The sequence below is a fragment of the Monodelphis domestica genome, chromosome 1 (genome assembly GCF_027887165.1).
Source record: "Monodelphis domestica isolate mMonDom1 chromosome 1, mMonDom1.pri, whole genome shotgun sequence".
Lineage (NCBI taxonomy): Eukaryota > Metazoa > Chordata > Mammalia > Didelphimorphia > Didelphidae > Monodelphis > Monodelphis domestica.
Genome location: NC_077227.1, coordinates 84185468 through 84208253, shown reverse-complemented (window position 1 = coordinate 84208253; position 22786 = coordinate 84185468). Strand labels below are relative to the sequence as shown.

General features: G+C 39.3%; 1 pseudogene; it reads right to left on the bottom strand.

Moving 5' to 3' along the window:
- Positions 1-16348: 16348 nt before the first annotated feature.
- Positions 16349-21909, bottom strand: LOC100618808 (60S ribosomal protein L12-like; annotated as a pseudogene).
- Between the last annotated feature and the right edge of the window lie 877 nt (positions 21910-22786).

The window sequence follows — 22786 nt, the reverse complement described above, 5'->3', positions numbered from 1 at the left end:
CTAACATATAGTATTCATTATATTCCAGACCCTGTGCTAAGTACACTAAGTTGTTATTATCCCTCACTTTACAGATGAGGAAACTCAAGCAGAGATTAAGTGACTTGTCTAAGGTCACACAGCTATTTTGTGTCTGAGACTGGATTTGAATTCAGGTCTTCCTGACTCCAGGTCTGGTACTATCCACTTCGCCACATCACTTTCTCTAATCTACAGTTCTCTTTTCACCACATCACATTGCTAACTCTTCTTCTTATTTTGTGTATCAATATGTTGTCCTCATTCCCACAACAGCTTTCTAACTGGTCTTCCTAACTGGGTTCTGATCTTTTCCTACTTTAATCTGTCCTACACAGACTGACATAGAAATCTTCCTAAAATATCACTTTCATCATGCCACTTCCCTACTCAAAAATCTTCAGTGACTCCTAGTATCTTGACTCAAGCTTTAGACTAGCATTTGGACCCCTCCACTATCTAGATCTACTTTATACAACTCCCTTAACTCCAGTCTATTTGCTCCCAATATGAACTCTAATTATTTAAGTGGATTATCTCTCCTACTAAACTAAAAGCTCCAGAAGGGCAGGAATTCTATCTATATTTGTAGCACCTGCAGTGGCTAGCATAGTGCCTCAGACACCTACTAGTAGCTGTATGATCTCAGCAAATCACAATCTGTGTCTGTTTCAATTGCATCATATGTAAAATGAGGATAATAATAGCACTTATCTCTCTGAGCTGTTGTGATGATCAAATGAGATATTTGCAAAGCATTTAGCACACTGCCTAGCACATAGTGGGTATTTAATAAATGTTGTCTTCTTTTCTTCCATCCTTCTTTCCTTCCTCTTTTCTTTCCTTCCTGCCAGTTGATTGCCAATACTTCTCAAATCTTTCTTCCTTCCTTTATTCCTTTCCTTTCCTTTCTTTCTTTCTTTCTTTCTTTCTTTCTTTCTTTCTTTCTTTCTTTCTTTCTTTCTTTCTTTCTTTCTTTCTTTCTTTTTCTTTCTTTCTTTCTTCCCTCCTTCCTTCCAATTGGTTGCTAACTCCTGTCAAGTCTTCCTTTCTTCCTTCTTCCTCCTTTCTTTCCTTCCTTTCTTCTTTTCTCCTCTTTTGCCTTCCTTTCTTCTCTTTCTCTCTTCCTCCTTTCTTCTTTTCCTTCCTTTCCTCCAATTGGTTGCCAACATTTGTTAAGTCTCCCTTCCTTCCTTCCAATTAGCTGCCAACTCTCATCAAGTATACTTCCATAGCAGTTTTCCATAAGTGCCCTTCTCACACTTCCATGGTCACTTTTCTAGTTTATCCCCCCATTATGCATATCTCACATGGAGTATTATAATACTTCCAAGCTGAACTCTGCTTCCAATGTCTCCCTCTCTGTAATCTATCCTCTACAAAGCTGCCAAGTAACATCTCTAAAGCACTGGTCTAACTATGTCAGTCTCCTCTCAAAAATGTTCAATGGCTCTCCATTTCCTCTAGGATAAAATACTTTCTTCCTTCTGGTGTTTAAAGCCCTTTTTGAGGTCTAACTATAGGCCACCTTTCCAAACATTTCCATATTATTCATTTTAATACTCTCTCTGTCCCAACCTAATTAACTGGCCAATAGCTGCTTCACTCCCTCAGTAATCTATTTTCTGCCTGTGTCCTAAAACTTAGAATCCATTCTCTCCTCATGTCTGCCTCTTAGAATTCATAGCTTCTTTCAAGATTCAACTTGGGCATCACCTACTTTATTTATTCGCCTGGTAGTTAATGCTCTCCCTCCTCAAATTATCCATCTTCTATCTCTTTGTCGTTGTATATATTCTTGCATCCCTGGAATGCTTTCCCCCCTTTCTTCTACCACTTATAAACCCTATCTTCCTTCAAGACTCAATTCAACTGGAATGGCTTCCAGGAATTGATGCAGAGCAAAAGGAGCCAAACCAGGAGAACATTGTACACAGAGACTGATACACTGTGGCACAATTGAATGTAATGGACTTCCCTACTAGCAACAATACACTGATCCAGGACAATTCTGAGGGACTTATGAGAAAGAACGCTATCCACATCCAGAGAAAGAACCATGGGAAATGAAACACAGAAAAAAACAACATATGACTGATCACATGTTTTGATGAGGATATGATTGGGGATGTAGACTTTAAATGATCATTCTATTCCAAATATTAATAATATGGAAATGGGTTTTGAACAACAATACATGTAAAACCCGTGGGATTGCCTGTCAGTTCTGGGAGGGGGAAGGAAGGAGGGGATGGAAAGAACATGAATCATGTAACTATGGAAAAATATCCTAAATTAATCAATTAAATTTTTAAATGAAGAGAAAAAAGACTCAGTTCAAGTGCTACTTCCTACATCAGGTCTTTCCTGATTTCCCCAGTTGACAGTATTCCTCTTACTCAGGTTACATTGTATTTATTTATATTTGTACATATTATCTACCCAAGTAGATTGTCAGCTCCTTGAAGAAAGCCACTATTTCATTTTTGTCTTTGTATCTCTATCCACTCCCCCAGTGATTGGTATATGATATTCATATCATGAAAATTACTTGGAACAAAATAAAAGAATTGAATGTATTGACTTCTATAACAGGAAAATGGCCAATGACACCAATCCTTATAATCGTGAACAGAGTATTCAACTAATGCAATCCTTATATGGACTTTGGAATATGCACAGACATTATGGTTTATTCAAAGATGAATTGATCTTTTTGATTGACTATGGAAGTGAAACTGGAGTATGTTCAAGAAGCACTAGTCAGTCAGAGATATACCCTTGGTCAGCCTTTCCTGCCTAGCTCCTATCTGGATAAGAGACAATGACAAAAGGAAAGAGACCCTGAACCCTCCCCATGTGGGACCAATGAGAAGCCCAGAGATACGGAATTTTGCTCTTTGTCTTTCTGGATTTGTTCTTTCTTGTTTTAGGTGATGCAGATGACTCTGATTTTGTGATTTTGGAAAGTTAGGAGAGTGAGCGATCAAAGAGAGTCCACTCTGAGATTTGTTAGAAACCAGATGGTGAAGAATGAAGTAACTGACCTAGCCAAGCAGAAACAGAGCTGTGGAATCATCCAAGAAGAGGCCATACTACATTTGGCAATGAACTTGATGTGGGGCATAAAAAGAAGAAAGAACATGCTATGTATAAACTATATTAGGGCTGAGCCCACTCTCCCCAGGGACGGAAGTATAACAGGGGAGAATGTACCTCCAAATATTGAGAGAAATGTTTGCAACTATTGTTCTTGATATATCTTATAGAAAATATTTCTTTGTAAAAGCTAATTGATGCTAATTAGTTTAGATGAACAGAGGTCACACTAATTAATCAATTAAGCATTGGTAGCTAATAGTGAGTAGAATATACTAGAATGGAGGACCAAATTGATAAAAATAAGAGAAGAATCAACCCAACCCCTCAGGGGTACCCTTAGAACCCTGATCAGGGAAACCGTAGCCAGTTGTGCCCTGGAACACTGAACTCAAAGTCACTTTCTACCCTTGTAGTATAAATATATAATTGTTTACATTTAAAAATACTTTAAATATACAATATGTTCTCCTTTTGCTTTAATAATTTGTTTATACAATTTGACATTAAGGTCACAAGATTTTGACATATATTCATAACATCATAGGATTGCAGATGTAAACCTAGAAGGGACCTCAGAGGTCATCTAGACTAGCTCCTTTATTTTTTAATTCTTTGTGACACCATTCTTATCCTATTAGATATTAAACATACCTTTAATGAACATCCTATTTGTCCAAATCTATCTTCTATAACAGCTCATTAGTCTTTTTTTTTTTAACCCTTACCTTCCATCTTAGAATCAATACCGTGTATTGGTTCTAAGGGAGAAGAGTGGTAAGGACTAGGAAAGGGGAATAAAGTGACTTGCCCAAGGTCACACAGCTAGGAAGTGCCTGAGGTTAGATTTGAACCTAGTATCTCTTGCCTCTAGGCCTGGCTCTCAATCCACAGAACCACCTAGCTGCTCCCAATATATTGCTTTACTTTTTTTTCTTTTGAAGGTGTTTTATTTTCCCATTTATGTGTGATAATTTTTCACATACATTTTCTGAAGTTATAATATCCAAACTTTTTCCCTCCCTGCCCTTCCTCCTCTTATAGAAGGTAAGCAATTTGATCTGGGTTATACATGTATTATCATATTAAATATATTTCCACATTGTTCATTTTTATAAGAGAATACTAATCTAATACCAAAATTCCAAAATAAAAACACAAATAAACTAAATTTAAAAATAGTGTGTTTTGATCTGCATTCTGGCTCCATCTGTTTGTTCTCTGGAAGTAGATAGAGTTCTTGGTCATAAGTCCCTCAGATTTGTCCTGGATCAGTGTATCACTGAGAATAGCTGTCATTCACAGTTAATCATCACATAGTATTGCTTTTACTATGTATAATGTTCGCCTGCTTCTGTTTATTTCACTCTGCATCAGTTCATGTAGGTCTTTCCTGCTTTTTCTGAAATCATCCCGTTATCATTTCTCATAACACAATAGTATTCCATCACCACTGTATCCCATAATTTGTTCAGACATTCCCCCCAAATGATGCAACCCATTGTTTTCCAAAGGTATTCACCATTTCCCATGCCATTCCATCATGCTCAACTTCATCACCTGGATAAATTTCATAAATGTTCATGATATGTACAAGGTTGTATTGAAATATCCATATCCACTTGGGAATTTCATTAATTCTAGAACAGTTGTGGTTTTTGGTAATGCATCCCCCAATTAGTAATACATTTATTGGAGTTCATCATTTATCCAATGAAGATAATATTTCTAAACCCACTGAAAGTAAAACAAATTCTCAAAACATTATTTGGTTGAATTTTTAGTCTGATGAAAATGCTCAGAGCTAAAAGACTCATCTAGACTTTTCCCTACAGTTATTTTGCTATATCCTTAAGTGAAAAGTGAGTTTCATCAATAAAAATTGCCTTTTTACAATCATTAGTATTCTAGTCTTTACATTGTCTTGCTTGTCTTGCTTTATATTCATCCTATTTTTCTTCATAACATTAGTTAGCAGATAAAAATATTGCCATTCTACTAACTTTACGAAGCCTGTGCCCCAGTGTAAGGAAATCAGTACTAATCCCTTCAGTTTCCAGGTCCCTCTGAAGATCTTTTCTTATTTTCTAAGAATTACTTTATTTTACAATAATGGTTTGTCAGTTTTAGTTGTTAATTTCTCTGCTTTTTGTTTATGGTGGGTTTTTTTAAACAATTTGCATTTTCTATTGTGCTTTAGTGTGACTGATCCAGTGGATTGTGAGCTTGAAAAATCTTTGGAGTACTCGACCCTCCCATTCCAACAGCTACTGCAATATCTCTAATCATCACTGAAGGGTGCTCTTTACGAGTTGCAACTTTTGCCCATTTGCTTGGAATCGTAACTTTTCTTTAAAACCACAGAATTAAAAACACAAACAGGAACAATGAAATATGGCACAAAATCCGATGCCCAACTGGTTGAACTAGCTAAATGTGTGAAAACTGACTGACTACAGTGTCATCAGGTTAACATCAGATGCTCTGAATCAGCAGTGTCATCAGAGGCCCACATACATCACCATTGCTCTGATGAAATGAAACCATGTAAAAATTATTGCTTGTCCCAATTAATTTACAAACCACTAGAGGTGCTTAATAAATGCTTGTAAAATTGAATTGAACTGAGTCAGTTCGTCAGTGTAGTAAAGTATATTTTACATATAATGTTTGGCCCACTGAATGGAGGGTTGTTGAAATGAATTAATCGAATATTCCGACTGAGATGATTCATAGTGGAGGAAGGGCATAGAAGAAGCCAAATAAGCCAGGACCTAGTTATGGAGGGGAGAAAGAGCCCAACCTTTATTCCTTCAGTAGGCAGGGGATTCATATGCAGTGAAATGGAGAACCTTCTGCTTGAGAAAACCCCTTGAAGTTCCATCCCAGGAGAAATCAGCAAAGGGGAGGGCGGAAAAAACTGTTTTCCTGCTGCCAAGGGAAGACATGCTTCCTTTTAAGGGACCAATTTTCAGAGCATATTCATTCACAGCACATACCTTGGCTACCACCCAAACTGGCTGAGGACTCTGCAGCTTGGCTTTCCTCCTGAGTGACAGATCCCAGAGATGACCTCGTGATCATGGGGCCACTGGCTCCAGTAACTTCAGATTTAGATCTTCTCTGTCCAATCCTTGCTGAAATGGACAGGACCAAAACAGTAACTTGCCATTAATATGACCCCCATAAAGATAGATTGGCACAGACATTTCTGTCTCTGACTGATTTGTCCAAGGTCAAATTAACCTAATATTGTTTTGTTAAGACGCTAAAATACAGCCTTATGGATTATAGAATCATTGATTTTAAAAGTTGAAAAGGATTTTGCAAAATTTTTTATGAAGAAACTGAGGTTTAAAGAATAAATGGAGCATAAGTGATGACTGAACCACACAGGATTATAGATCTAAAGTTGGAGGGGACAGCTAGGTGGCTCAGTGGATAGAGAGCCAGACTTGAAGATAGAAGGTCCTGGGTTCAAATCTGGACTCAGATACTTCCTAGTTCTGGGACCCTGGGCAAGTCACTTAACCCCTGTTGTCTAGACCTTACCACTCTTTTGCCAGGGAACAGATCCTTGGTATCAATTCTAAGGCAGAAAGTCAATTTTTAAATAAATAAAGTTGGGAGGGACTTTAGAGATCATCTAATCCAAGCCCCTCCATTTGCAAATGATGAAACAGGTCCAGAGAAGTTAATTAATAAATTCAAAGTCACACAGCTAGCAAGTGGCAGACTAAATGGAAACTCAGGTCCTCTGATGCCATATCAAGTTGTTTTGTTATTGTTGTTGTTTTTGCCATGGCTCCAAGAGTAGTAGAGCAGGGCTTAAACTCAGGTCCTTCCTCTGACTCCAAAACAATCATATGCTCCATCATAGTTAATAAAAGGAATGATTGGGCTAACCTATAGGGATCAGGATGAATCAAGATAAAACTGTTGTCTCACCCAGCTGCAAAGATGCTAAAGGCTCTTTATATATAGAAAATATTCCCCAATGGATGGTATGGGTATTTCTGGGGTGAAGTGGGCTGGCTTCTATGTGTGCAGAAGGAAGAGGGGAGGCTTAATGTGTGAGTTTTATGAAACAAGGAAGTACAGTGTGTACTGGATGATCAAGGTCTTAGAATCTTGCCTTTTCTTTTTCATGTGATCCAAGTTACATGATTCTTCTGAACCTCAGACACTTTATTTGTAAATTAAGGGACTGGAATCACTCCTCAAGATGGCAGAACAAGTAGAAGCATGGCTCCCTAACTTTTCCACAGCTCCTACAACAAGGATTTCCTTTTACAAGAGTACCAGATATAGAAATTATCAAGAAATCCAAGGAAAAATTATGTTAAGGGCATTTTGTCAGCCCAGGTTCTGGCAAAGAAATAGCTATAAATCTGTAGGTACTACAGAAGGGTCTCACCAAAAAAAATCAGGATAGGAAAGTATTAGAGCATAGATTGAGGGCAATCCAAGGAATCTAGAGCCCACAACTGTGTGGCTCTGATTCTAGAAGCCTTTGAAACTCAGATAGGAAGGACAGCAATCTGGGTACATCCTAGATCAGAATCATCCCTTAGACCAGGTCTCTACACATACACCAAACCTTGTCATTCTTGCAACCATCCCTAGCTCAGGCTACAATGTGTACACTACTCTTGTACAGTGAGATGGCCAGTCCTTTTGAGGTCCTTGAAAAATATGCTACCCTTTGTCCAAACTCCAGAAAATATAGATCAGCAACAAAAAAGACTCTACCATTCCTTTCTATATATCCAATCTCTTGCCAAGTACTATCATTTCTACCTTTGTAACATTTCTTGCTGTTCCTCACAAAGGAAACAAAATGGCACAGTGGAAAGAGTTCTGGGCCAGGAGTCAAGAAGACTCGTCTACCTGAGTTCAAATCTCACCCCAGACATTTCTTAATTGTGTGAGCCTGGGGAAGTCACTAAATCCCATTTGCTTAGCCCTTCCCTTCTGCCTTAGAGTTGTTACTACGATAGAAAGTAAGGATTAAAAAAAAAAAAACACTCCAGAATTCCATGTGAACTGGAATGAACTCCAGGAATTGATGTAGTGAGAGAAGAACCAGGAGAACATTGTACACAGAGACGAATACACTGTGGTACAATCGAATGTAATGAACTTCTCTACTAGCAGCAATGCAATGATCAAGGACAATGCTGAGGAACTTATGAGAAAGAATGCTATCCACATCCAGAGGAAGAAGTGTGGGAGTAGAAACACAGAAGAAAAAACAACTGCTTGATCACATGGGTCGATGGGGATATGATTGGGCATGTAGACTAAATGATCATCCTAGTGCAAATATTAATGGTATGGAAATGGGGCTTGATCAATGACACACGTAAAATCCAGAGAAATTGTGCTTCCACTATGGGAGGGGAATTGGGGAGGGCAGGGAAAGAACATGAATCTTGTAATCATGAGAAAATATTTTAAATTAATTAAATAAAATTGTCAAAAAAATTTTTTAAACCATTCCACATCCCACTTTCATGCATTTTCACTTGAATACTCTTCCTTCTTGCTTTTGCCCCAAATATAATGTTAGCTTTTGGGGGGACAAGGGCTGGGTTTTCCTTTTCTTTGTATTCTGACACAGTGTCCTTGGCATAGTAAATGCTTAATAAATGTTCATCAACTATAACTGACTTCCAAAAGAATTCAGAGTGTAGGCCCTACACAAAGTCTCAATTCAGAAAGTAAAGCTATAAAAATGAACAAACATAAGTAAGTAAGATAATATTGATGATAAAGAAATATTATGGAGCCAAGGATGGTTAAGACAAAACACCATTTATTCCTACATGTACGTCACAAAGAAAAACCCATATTTTTAATAAGCTCTACTGGAATTCATGACTTTAGAGCCAAAGCACCAAACTTATGATTCATAGACTATAAGCTAGGGCTGCCTAAATTAGATTAGAATTTGAATTAAATTTAAAAATAAGTAATTTGGAAATGTTTAATAAAATAAATAACAAATATAATGTAGCATAAATGAAATTAATTTGTAGGTATCTAAGTCAATATTCAATCTGCAGGGATCTGTTCCTATTTGAGTTTGACACCATGACTCTAGATGAAAGAATGAGAAAAGAAATGAATACTCTTTCAATACGTTGTGATGCCTTTAGAAGTAACTGCTGGTGCAGTGGACAGAGGATTAGGCCTGGAATCAGGAACACTTGAATTCAAATGTGGCCTCAGGCAGTTGCTAGCTATGTGATCCTGGGCAAGTTACTTAACCTCTGCCTCAGTTTCCTCAATAGGGATAAAAATAGCACCTACCTCCTTCTAGAGTTGTTATGAGGACCAAATGAGAAAATATTTGTAAAGATACTCAATAGCCTGGCTCATAGTAGGATATATATATATATACATATATATATGTTATATTATTCCCTTTCCTTCTCTCTCTCCCCACATTAGGAAAGAGTAAAGAATAAGTGAGAATAAGAAGCTTAAGTTATATAAAATGTTTCATAAATAGAAAACTCCTTGATAATTAGATTGAACTAAATAAGACAATAAAATATAGGAAATACAAGAATAAGTTTTACTTAATTGAAAAGATCTCAAAAATGTAAGTTATCTCTTATCTAAAGCAACTGGATCTAGAAAACACATCAAAAAGAAATAATCAAAGAATCATCAGTCTCTTAGCATACCTGGACTAGATAACCTAGTTACCATATTTCAAACAATCGGGAATGGAAACTGCTCAGACCTATTAGAACCATGGATGAAGCAAAAATAGAATCCACTAAGTTACCTCCTGAAATAAGTCCCTGAATATAAAATTCCAAAACCATTGTAGACAAAATCCAAGGGTTTTGGTTCAAAGAAAAATACTTCATACAGTCAGGAGAGAGAGAGAAAGAGAAAGAGAGAGACAGAGACAGAGAGAGAGAGAGACAGAGAGAGAGAGAGAGAGAGAGAGAGAGAGAGAGAGAGAGAGAGAGAGAGAGAGAGAGAGAGAGAGAGAGAGGGAGGGAGGGAGGGAGGGAGGGAGAAAGAGAGGGAGGGAGGGAGGGAAGGAGGGAGGGAGAGAGAGAGCTTAATGCTACCCTCTCTCCGACAACAGTGAATTCAACTCTTCTCCTCTCCAATTGATTGTCCTTCTCTATTCTTTCTTCCCATTGTTCTCTCTAGAACCAACCTCTTGTTTCACAGTGGAAAGATGCTTAAATTTAGGAAAGGAGAACTGAGTTATAAACCTATATTTATTTATCTGTGTGTCCTTGGGCAAGACCATTATAGGCAACTCTTTATCTATGAACTTAGATCTCTCCCACTGGCACCCACCCCTCTGAGGTCAGATGCTCCTTCTTGCATACTCTTTGACCCAGAGGAGCCAGAGGAAGAGAAGGCATTATTCCTTGATCCTCATTGACACCTTCAGACCCTCCCTCTCTTTTTCTCTTTCTCAGCAATCATCTGACTTTCTTTAGAGATTACACACACACACACACACACACACACACACACACACACACACACACACACACACACACACACACACACGAACTCTTCTAAACACACTTGCTTCTTAGTTTCTCAACCTCCAACAACCTCAACCAGACAAAAGGAGTCACACCTCACACTGGCCCCTTCCTCCCCACCCCCAAATGACTTTTCCCCAGATGCTGAAATTCTTTCAAAGCTCTGACTGGGTAGCCAGCTGAAGTTCTTTGCTGAAATCTTGGACCTAATAGTAGGAGGAGCAGGTTGTGTCCAAATGCAAATGTGTAATTTGAGTGCCTTTCCAGTGGAATTCCAATGGTTCCATCTTATCTAGGCTCTGTTGCCTAGAACATTTCTTAGCACAGGTGGTCAATCTGCACCACACCGTAACACAGTGTAGCACCTTTCTGAGACAAGATTGCCCTGAAGCTACCCATCCCTTCATCGACCATGGGTCTTAGAATCCTGCCCCTTGACTGCATGCTTTTCTGTGGTTCAGTTGTATCAGTAATGTCTGACTTCATGACCCTGTGTGGAGTTTTCTTGGCAAATGGATACTGGAATGGTTTTTCCATTTCCTTCTCCAGCTCATTTTACAAATGAGGAACTGAGGCAAACAGGGTTAAGCAACTTGGCCAGGGTTGCACAGCTAGGAAGTGTCTGAGGCTGGATGATTTTTCAAAGGCCATCAGTGCACAAAGACAGACTGCCCCCAGAAAATAGTAGGGTTACGGAGGGATAACTTGGTCACCAATGATAAGGGCTCCAATGAGTTCCCTTCTTACATGATGGTGGGTCCCTAACATACTTCAATCAATTCACAAGATCCAATTGTTAAAGTTTCAATGAGGGCCTTCATTATTTATACTGCAGAAACAGGCAAATGCTACAAATCTGAACTTGCTTTGTTTTTTTTTATTGTTTAGACTTAAGAAAATGGTGGAGAAAATGATAATAATGAAAATTAGACATAATCGTGTATCATAGCTGCATTTTTTTTAAAAAGGAAAGCCAGCTGTTAAACTTTTACCAGCATATCCCTTACCTATAATGTATTTAGCTCTAAACACTTAAAAATCACTGCAACTGCACAAGGAGGAGACTGAGGATAATTTATTTGCCCAAAGTCACACAGCAAGTCAATGGAAGAGCTGAGTTTAGAACCCATAAATCCTAACTCCCAAGCCAGAATAGCAACTTTTTACACCTGAAAATTTTATCAAAATGCTATCATAGAAAATCAGGAATTGAAGTCAGGAAGACTGGGTTTGAATCTCACTTTAGAGGCTAGCAGCATGACCTTGGAGAAGTCACTTAACATTCAGCCTTCATCTGTAAAATAGGGATAGGGATAATAATAATAAGAGCATCTATTTCTCAGGGATTGTGTGAATATCAGATGAGATAATATACATGAAGTGCTTTGTAAGCATTAAAAACTATGTATGGGGGCAGCTGGGTAGCTCAGTAGATTGCCAGGCCTAGAGATGGGAGGTCCTAGGTTCAAATCTGGTCTCAGACACTTCCTAGCTGTGTGACCCTGGGCAGGTCACTTGACCCCCATTGCCTAGCCCTTACCACTCTTCTGCCTTGGAGCCAATACACAGTATTGATTCCAAGATGGAAGGTAAGGGTTTAAAAAAATAAATTAAATAAATTTAAAAAAACTATGTAGATGCAAGTCATTAATATTATTAATATTATTCATTGGTAATAATTACTAATTAAAATATAAATATTATTATTGTCATTAGAAGAGGGGCAACATGGTGTATAAGGAAGAGCACTGGCTTATGGGCTTATAGATCTAAGGATTGCAAGAAGCTGCTGAGTCCAAATCTCTCATGTCCCTAATGAGGACACTAAGGCACATATCTAGCAAGTGCTTAAGGATGAAATTATGAACCTAGGTCTTCCTGATTACAATTCTATTGCCCCATCTACTTCTGTAGAAAAATAAAAGTTCACATTGTACCTCTGACTCTGTCAGTCATTCAGTCATGTCCAACTCTTTGTGACTCCTTTTAGGATTTTCTTGGCAAAAAAAAAAACCAGAGGGGTTTGCCATTTCCTTCTCCAGCTCATTTTACAGATAAGGAAACAGAGGCAAACTGGATTAAGTGATTTTCCCAGGATCATACAGTGAGGAAGAGTCTGAGATCAGATTTGAACCCAGTTCTTCCTGATTCCAGGCCAATATGCACTGAGCCACCTAGGTAACTCCAAAGAGTATGCAAAGGTACTGTGTCAAAGGCAAGATTCAAACCCAAATCAACCAGTTCTAGAGACAGTGCTCTTTCTATGACACCCCACTGTCTTCTAGCACTTACAAGTTCTAGAACCCTAAGCGAGTCATTTAACGTCTTCATATGTAAAATGGGAAAATTAATAGCACCTCCCTCACAGGGTCATTGTGAGAATCAGATGAGACAACATCCTTGCCCAAGTCAGATCAAGCTTTATGCCTTCCTCTGCTTCCCTGACCAGCCAAAGCCAATACGACTTACTTAAATCTAATGTGTGTGTGTGTGTGTGTGTGTGTGTATACACATATATATATGTGTGTATATATATATTTATATGTATATATATATTTATATATATATATATAAGCATTTCTTGCTACATATTCATGCTTTCCACAAAAAGTAATAGGATACTCTCTATGCCGAGAGGCAAGGAGTCCAAAGAAGGAAGTCAAGCTTGGGTCTTCCATATACATTGTAAGGAATTGATGTGTTATCCCCCCACTGTGAAGGCAAAGATGAGCGTTATTGTCATTCTTTCCTTCCTCAGGGCTAAGAAAGTACCTGAAACCTACTAACTACTTAATAAATCCTTGATGATTGCCTGTCTGCAAATGGTTTAACCTTTCTGAGTCTCAGTTTTCTCGTCTATAGAAAAATATGACCCTCAAAGGATTGTTATAAAGATAAGAAAATATATATAACTATTTCAATACTTCATAGATATGTAAAACCCAGTGGAATTACGCGTCAACTAAGGGGGGAAGGGGAAGGGAAGGAAAGAACATGAATCATGTAACCATGGAAAAATGTTCTAAATTAATTAATTAAATAAAAATTTTCCATTAAAAGATACTTCATCCCTATGGTATCCCTTGCACCTTCAGGTGTGTCCTTGGCCTATCTATGCCTTGGTCTTCAGTCCTTGTGAGTGGCTATAATTTTTTTAAATGCATCATTCATCAATGGTGCTGACCATCTCCAAACTAGCTAGGCTGGTGACCTGTAGACAAACATATAGGCTGACAGTGGCCTTGAACCTGAAACTTTTCCAGCTGGTTATGAATAATCAAGATGACTAAAGCTTGAATTTAGGAGCAGAAGGAGGAAGTAGAGGGCAGAGTCAGGGACAACTTCCAAAATCCCAGTGTCACTTTAAGACCATGGTGCCTCAGCAGAGTAAGACTCTAATGAATAATTGGACCTAGAACACTATTCTTATGTGAGTATACATTGTTATAGTCATTTTCCAACTTGGATAGTTCTATAAAGCAGCACAAGATTATACTACTTATCCTCAGTTCCCCTCTCCTCCCCACCATGGTACAATTCAGTATTTTCTTTTTCTGTTAGATTCTTTCCTGAAATTTTATATGTCTCATCCCTAAGTATAGAACTTGTTCATCAATCGATAAAGTAGATTAATCCAAGCCAGAGTGCTAATGGGTCTCACTTTCCTCTCCTCCCAAGCACCTTACAGAAACAATGTTCATCTTTGCCATCAAAGCTATTTTTTAACCCTCTGTCATGTCAGTTCTAAGAGCAGCAAGGGCTAAGCAGTTGAGGTTAAGTGACTTGCCCAGGGTCACATAGCTAGAAAATGTCTCAGGCCAGATTTGAACATAGGTCTTCCCCAGCTATTAATGACTCTTATGATTGGAGTTTTAGGTAGAAGGGGAAATAGCATAAATAAGTTATTGATCCCTGATTTCCATCACATTGATAATATTCTAGTCTACTTATATAGAAGTCTTTTTTAATATTAGTATTTGTATTGCAAGGTCAATGCAAGAAATTTTGTACCAATGGGACCACATAAATAGCTTTGAGACAGGTAAAAGTGGAGGAAAAAGTTGAAGACACTCTCTGAGTCACCAATTCCCCTGTTTGGTTTTGATTTCTATCAGCATTAGGACACACAGAGGAAGTTTTCATTGAGGCAGCCAATAAAATGGAGCATAGGAACACCATGCCTCCATATATCAAATGGGTTTTCCTCCTTCCCCTTCCTTCTTCTTGTACAACATAAAAAGAAAGTCAAATGTAGAGGAACATAAGGCACTCCCTTGTGTGGGTATGGCCCTATCACAAGTTAAGTCTAATCAACTAATATTTATTAAGTACCTCTTATGTACCATAGGCGAGTTAGGAGGATGTCGACCCCTAACATGTGAAGACTTCCTCCACAAATCATTCCAATAGCCATGAAGCATGCACTGTGGAGCACTTAGAGCTTGGTCAGACCTCAAAGATGCCAAGGTCATCCACATCATTCTGAGCCATCACCAATCATGCTGACTTTTGCCTTCCCACTGGACTTTGATGACTCTGGAAAAGGGAATGAGGCTGACAGCTTTGTGCAACTCTACCTCACTCCAGTCCTATTCATACACAAGTTTTCATCACCCTGTAAGGTCATTGGTCCTCTCCTAAAATGAAAGATAAATTAATTGTGTGCTAAGAAAGGGAAGAAACAATCCTTGCCCTCAAGAAGCTCACAATCTAAGGAGGGGAGATGATATGCAAATGACTAGGTACAAACAAAATAAATACAATATAAAATGGAGAAAACTTCAGAGGATAGGAACAAACAGTAACGGGAATCAGAAAATGTTTCTTGAAGAAAATTGAATTTAGGCTGAAACCTGAAACAAGCCAAGGAAACCAGAAGGTCAAGGGTAGGGGGAAGTATTTCAGCTGGTAAAATGGCCAAAATCTGAAAATGGAGTGTCTTGAGCAAGGAACAGCAAGAAAGCCAGAGTCACTGGACTTTGAAGGATAGAGTAAGGTACCAGAAGACTAGAAAGGTAGGAAGGGATTTAAAAAAGGAAACAAAACATTTTATAGTTGATCCTAGAGGTAAAAAAGAAGTCACTGGTAGAGGTTGGGGTGACATAGTCACAACCACACTTAAAAAAAAAATTTGACAGCTGAAAGGAAGATGAACTGGAGTAGAGAAAGGCTTGAGAGAAGGAGATCAATCAATAGGCTATTGTGTTAAGGGCCTACCCCAGGGTGGTGGTGGTTTCAGAGGAGAGAAGGAGATGCCATAAATATTTATTAAACCAGGAACTGTGCTAAATGCTATGGATACAAAAACTAAAAATGAAAAACAGACCTTGCCCTCAAGCTTACAATCTAATAAGGGGAAAGACAACATACAAAAGGAAGCTAAAAATGAAGGAAGGGGTAGTCACCCTGCATGGGATTGTGATGATGAAATCCAAAGAAATCCTGAAAGCAGGACAACTGGTAGGAAATGAGGAAATGGCTATCCTGGGCCCTTTCCTTAAATATAACTTTTGAAAGCTCCACCCACTAATCAGAGGGAGAACCCTCCAATCTGAGGGGCAGATGGCATGAGTACCAAAGCTAATTTGAACTAGCAGGATGATGATATGATGGAGTACTCTAAAAGTACTTTTCTTTGATATGATGGAGTACTCTAAAAGCATGGAAGCTGGTAGGCAATGCGGGTATATAAGCAAGAAGTTTCAAAGTGTAGGGTAAAAGACAACATTGATCAGCTTTGGCAATTGAGTATAGGCTGGGCATCCCATAGCATCATTATTGATGTCTCCAATGACACCATGAGAGTGTCTGCCATCAATATTGCAGCCCACAGATTGGACAGTTCCAAGTATCTCTTTAATGGTTCCAGAGAGGTCTCTTATGAGGCATCAGTGCCTCATCTGTCAAGCAATGTTGATGCTCTCATCGAGACTGATATCTCCACTATGTTTGTTAGTTTTCTACTTCTTTCTGTCCTGAGAAAGTTCCTTTAGGGTTTGATGATCAAGGTTGATGCATAAGGCACAGCCTCAATCCAAGTCTGTCTCTGAGTGGTAAGTTTCACTGTGATCCTTCACCCTTTCCAGTCACCAGCCACTTTGGCAATGTCATCACCAACCTTTTGGGGAAACAAATCCAAGGACCAATTTTGAGGGCCAAAGCAGCTGTGGCACCATCCTCACCACCAAAGCACCTTAAACATGATTTCAGTTTCTTTAGGGTTAAACTTGGTCAATATGGCAATGATAAAGGAGGAGGATGAGCCCAGATGCCTCAGGGTGGCTACCGATGTTAGGTGCACCCAGATTCAAAAGGACCAAAGAAGCTGCACTTTTACCACTCATGAGCTGAGAGCCAAAAAGGATTTGTTTGAATTTGTTTAATGTAGGGTCATCTGCAGGTGAAGAAACAAGGAGAAAAAGGGGAAGACTGTTCTGGAGAAGGAATTCAATGCATTTTGTTCAATTGCCAAGGTGATATAGGATGGAAAGATGGGAACTCTGTGTTTACCCTCTGAAAAGTGGCATGATGAAACCCTTACAATCCTTTGCACAGGCAACACAAGAGAGGCCAAATACCAGTGCTGAGGCCAGCATTTCCTAGTTCTCTATCAAAAGTCCCAAAGGAGAACTCAGAACCCCTCCCTGCCTGGCCCCCATATGTGGTCCTGCCAGCTCAGCATTCTAACGGCCCTGGGATGGGGGGGGGGGGAGGCTGGGCTCCAGATGCCCCCATTCTCATTTATGCTTAATCCCTAACACCACAAGTTATTATTATAATTCTAAAGTTTCACACTCAGAATCCAGAACAATATTCACATCTCTCCGCTCTGTGTAAGAGGGAGTGAGCTATGGAAGGGTCCTGAACACAGCCCTAAGATCTCAAAATCTTCCCTAGGTTTCATTTCTCTTCTTCTCCCAGTATCAGATTTGAGGTTATAGAATCTAGAGGCTGGGGGGGGGGGGGCAGGGTCGGGGAGAGGAGTTGAATTAGGGGAAGGGAATAGGCAGAAACCTTCCCGGTGGGATTTAGGACCCCAGGGCACCCTGGGAGACTGAGCCACAGAACAAAGAGGTTTTTATTTCCTGCCTCACAGAATTCAGCTTGAGATGTGACTGCACCACCCAGAAGGTTATCAGGACTTTCCTTAGTTACCAGAAGCTGAATCTCTTCCCCTGGGCCCCTTTTCTAGTCACAAGGCAGAATATGTTAAGTCAACTGCGGTGTTTCTCAAAGCAACCAAATGTACCATTTTCAAACAGGGGCAGCATAAACACAGTGTTGTTTGTCTATGTACCAGTGAGAATCCAGGTCATTCTTTTTTTCTTCATCTTTGCAAATACAAGCCCACAAGTCTGTGGGCTATAGTGAAAAAAGCAGGCAATGGACTTGAGACTGATAGCTTGAGAGAAAAGCCAAGTTCTGACAATTATTTGCCCCAAGACCTTAGGCAGGTCATTTCCCCCAAGCTTGAAATGTTCTCCCTTCTCATCTCCATCTCCAGGCTTCCTTCAAGCCCCAGTTCAAACCCCATCTTCTGCTAGAAGCCTTTCCTCATCCCCTTAATGCCAGTGCTTTCCCTCTGCTGATTATTCCCAAGCTTTCCTGTAGAGTTGTTAGCAGGTTCTCTACCCTACTAGACTGGGAGCTCCTGGAGGGCAAGGGTTGTCTTTTACCTTCCTCTCTATCCCAGCACTTAGCACTAAGGACCTAGTAGGTGCCTAATCAATGTTTATTGGCTGATTTACTGACTGAGTGTAAAATAAATGGGTTGGACCAGATAATATAAAGTCTCTCCCACCTCTAGTAATCTCTGAAGCTCTCATTAAGTTTGAGTCAGTGACTTAGAGGAAGCTAACTACACATTGCAATGGACCTGTAATGAGGAAGATTTGAGTTCAAATCTAGCCCCACATACTTTGTACTGTATTACCCTGAACAAGTCATTTAAGTGCCATCTGCCTTAGTTTCCTTGTCTGTAAAATAGAGATTATAATATACCTAACTCAGGGTTGTTATGAGTATAAAATGAAATAATATTTGTGAAATGCTTTGCAAATCTTAAATTGCTCTGTAAAGGCTAATTATTATTAGTGGTCCACTTGTCAGAAAAACAAGACATTACATACAGACTGGACTGCCTGAAAAAGTGCTATGTGATCCACCTGTTAGAATTTATTAATTTAAATGTAAGTCATTACCGAGCAATTGGACTTGCATATATTGATGTTCCATGTTAGGCTTCTAATGCAATATTTCATTTTTAAAAATAGCAGCCTTGGGTTCACTCAACTAAAATCATTAAGCTCCTACTACATCCCGACACCAGGTTTACCATTGAATGTAGTCCTATCATTGTGACCACTGAATCAAAGGATGTGATCAATTCTGTAACGTTTATTGTGTATTGCCATTGGATTGTTTTCCAGAAAGATTCTAACCCATTGGTAGCTCTGCTAACTCTGGAAGAGCACATTTGCTTCCCCCAAGCAACAGTAAATTTTTATCATTTTTAACCATTTTTTATCGACTTGAAAAGGCAAGGTGGTACCACATATGTATTTTAAATCATCACTTATCTAATTCAAGAGCCAACTATTTAAATGATAAATTGGGGCCCAGCTAGGTGGTTCAGTGGAATAAAGGCCAGGCTCAGTAATGGGAGGTTCCACATTCAAATCTAGCTCAGGTACTTCAAAGCTTTGTGGCCCTGGGCTTGTCACTTAATGCCCATTGCCTCACCCTCACTGCTCTACTGCTCTTCTACCTTGGAACCAATGAACAGTATTAATTCTAAGATGGAAAGTAATAGATTTTTTTAAAGAAAACCTCAAATGGGGTCATGAAGAGTGGGACACCAGTGAAAATATTGAATGACAACAATATCCTTCCATCAGTTGTTCTGGGGGAGGGGGGAACCTGGGGGGGGGGAATCCATCACCAACCAAGTAATAGACTTCCCTGAATTTAATTAGGCTTATCCTCAGATGAGTAAACATCATCTATTTCTGGGATCACCCTTGCATCCTTCCAGCATCCTCGGACCTACTAGATTTGTACTTTTCAACCATTCTGGATCATTTCCACACTATCCAAAGAAGGCTTTGGGAGAGGAATAACAATGAAGGATGCTCACCACATTTAGATGATCTGAGAATCTGATTGAATTGGGGTAAAATATTACAGCTTTATAGTTACTATATTTTCCCTAAATTAACCCTTATCTGTTGCTACTGGGACCTGATCAAGCCAAAATACATGATTCGCTACCATCCTGTAGTATTCTCTAATTTTCTGCACCTGAAGTGTTCTAAATTTCACTATGAATATATTTTTTCCAAGGCATATGCACTGTACTCCCAACTAGATTGGAAGCTCCCCCTGGAAAGAAACCAATATGGTGCTAGATACATAATAAGAGCTCCACTGAGTACTCGTAAATGAATAATACTTTAGGAAATTAAATGTTTGAAACTTGCTTGGCATCAAGCCACTGAAGAAAACCATGAGTCCAACTTACCAGCCCAGTGACTACAGGACACACTACCATAAATCCATGGATGGCTGAGCTTATATTTGTTGATGGCAGAGAGAGAAAGAGGAGACTAAAGGCCCTCTCTTCACTTAGGAGCCTGGAGACAGGCTCCATGTCTTTCCTTCCTTCATGTTTTTGTATTGAATTAAAAGGATATAGAGGGGGCAGCTAGAGAGCCAGGCCTAACATCTGGCCTCAGACACTTCCTAACGATGTGAAGGGAAGGCATTTAGCTAGTTAGAGGCAGAACAGAATTTGAACCCAAGTTTCCTGGTAGCAACCCATTCATTTAATGTCCCATCCCCCTGCTTCTCCCCCTGTACTTGCATAGAGAGCCCTGAGTGCTGTAGCTTTAGGGTACTGACCTGGATCTAATCCTGTTTATTTTTACAAGCTCAGCAAGCCATGAGTTATCTTTCTGATGCAAGAGAGGATCAGATGTGCATATCCTATGTGGCCTCTTTCAAGCTGTAGACAGAATGAGCAATGGTTATGAACTTGTGATACCTGAGAAAGCTCACCAAAATGTTATCACGCCAGAAAGGCAAACCCAGCTCAGATGAGAATGTATTATCCCTAATGAGAGAGCCCCAGATAGATGCCAGAGAGAAACTGCAAGAAAGAATTAATTCATTTAGTCTTTTTTTAGGATAGCCCCCAAAAGTTGTCCCCTGTTCTAAAATAATTATGTAGGGAAAATCTGTTATCTCATTGGGACCCTTATTACAACAGTGTGAGGCAAGATGTATAAAGTACCATCATTCCCTCTTTACAGTTCAGGAAACTGAGTTTCTATGAAATGAAAGGACGTAGCACAATTAATAAATGATAACTCTACAACTCTGTTCTCTTTTTAAAGTTTTTCTTAAATTCTTACCTTCTGTCTTAATATTAATTCTTTTTTTTTTAACCCTTACCTACCTTGGAATCACTTGTGTGTATTGGTTCCAAGACAAAAGAGCAGTAAGGGCTAGGCAATGGGGTTAAGTGACTTGCCCAGGTTCATACAGCTAGGAAGTATCTTAATATTCATTCTAGGTTTCTAGAATGAATATTAATAATATATTATATAATATGAAAATATTAGAATTCTAGAATTAATATTAATTCTAAGACAGAAAGTAGATCAATAAGGGCTAGGTAATCAAGATTAGTTGACTTGTGCAGTGTCACACAGCTAGGAAGTGTCTGAAGTCACGTTTAAACCCAGATCCTTCCAACTCCAGGTATCCCTCTTTATTCTAAGTCCAGTGCATGCTCCTCCACTCCACATCGCATACCTTTTCTGAATTGATACAGAGAATAGCAAGCTGACTACATTGGAAATTAACTTTAACATCCTCCGTGATGGTGTCAAACTCAATGTCTGTCCCAAGAAATGGTCTCCAAATCTTACTTGGGAGACCAAGAGTCAGACATCTCCCATTCTTCCTCACTCCTCCCTGGTGCATCCCAGAAGGAATCCACAATCATATCTCTCAGTTGTGATCTCACCGGTTGACATTCATGGACTCTGTGAGCTCAGTCGAAAACCATTTGATTGTGTCAGTTGGGGAATCATCAGGGGCCCCAATAGCTATCAGAGGCTCTTCCAGGGAGCCTGCCAACAACAAGGTACCCTCTATCCTCTTATCGGAATCATGGAACTCCAGAAAGGATACTGGAATTCACATTGAACACTGGTGTTCTCAGGGGCAGCTTCTGCCTTCCCCCTGTATCCTCTGCCATACTCTGGGAGGAGAGATGGACCTAGATGGCTATTTGGTTGAACAACAACTTCTGCCCAAATCTTTCTCCTTATCCAATTCACAGCTGAAAATCAACCTCCTTTAGGAAGCCTTCCCATATTACCATTTGTTTTTAAATAATTCAGATCCTAAGGATGTTGGGTACAGAGAGGCTTATAGTTTCTGAAGTACATTTCCACTCATTATCTGATCCCAAACTTCACAATGACCCTGTTAGGTAGGGAGTGCAGCTGGTATGAACCTTATTTTATAGGTGAGGGAATTGAAGCCAGAGCCTTAAATATACTGATTATTCCATGATAGGACCCAGACTAGGACTTGGGTCTCAAAGCATCACCCGAAGACAATGTAGATATTGTTTATCCTGGAATATCAGAAGCAGGAATTGTTCCTTCCTCCATGTGTACTGATTACACATATTATTAAGGCTGTCTATGCTTTGTACTGACTGGATATGGATCTGTGGGACATTTGTCCCAAGTCTATTGGAAGAGTTCTACTCTGTTTCATTCAATGCCTTTGCTTTGAACTAATTGTATTCTCCAACTAATAAAAGTAAGCTCAGGTGACAGTGGGATGACTCAGCCAGAACTACAGATGGGAGATCCTGAGTTCAAATCTGGCCTCAGATGCATCCTAACTGTGTGACCCTGGGCAAGTCACTTAACCCCCAATGGCTAGTCTTTCCTGCTCTTATAAATTGGAACCAGTACTCATTATTGATTCTAAGATTGAGGTAAGAGTTAAAAAAAAAAGTAAACTCATTGGTGGGGACTTATGAGAAATTTTGAGGGAACATAGTTTTGTACACCTACAGATCTCTAATCTAAGGTAACTAACTTCTGGTGGCCTAATAA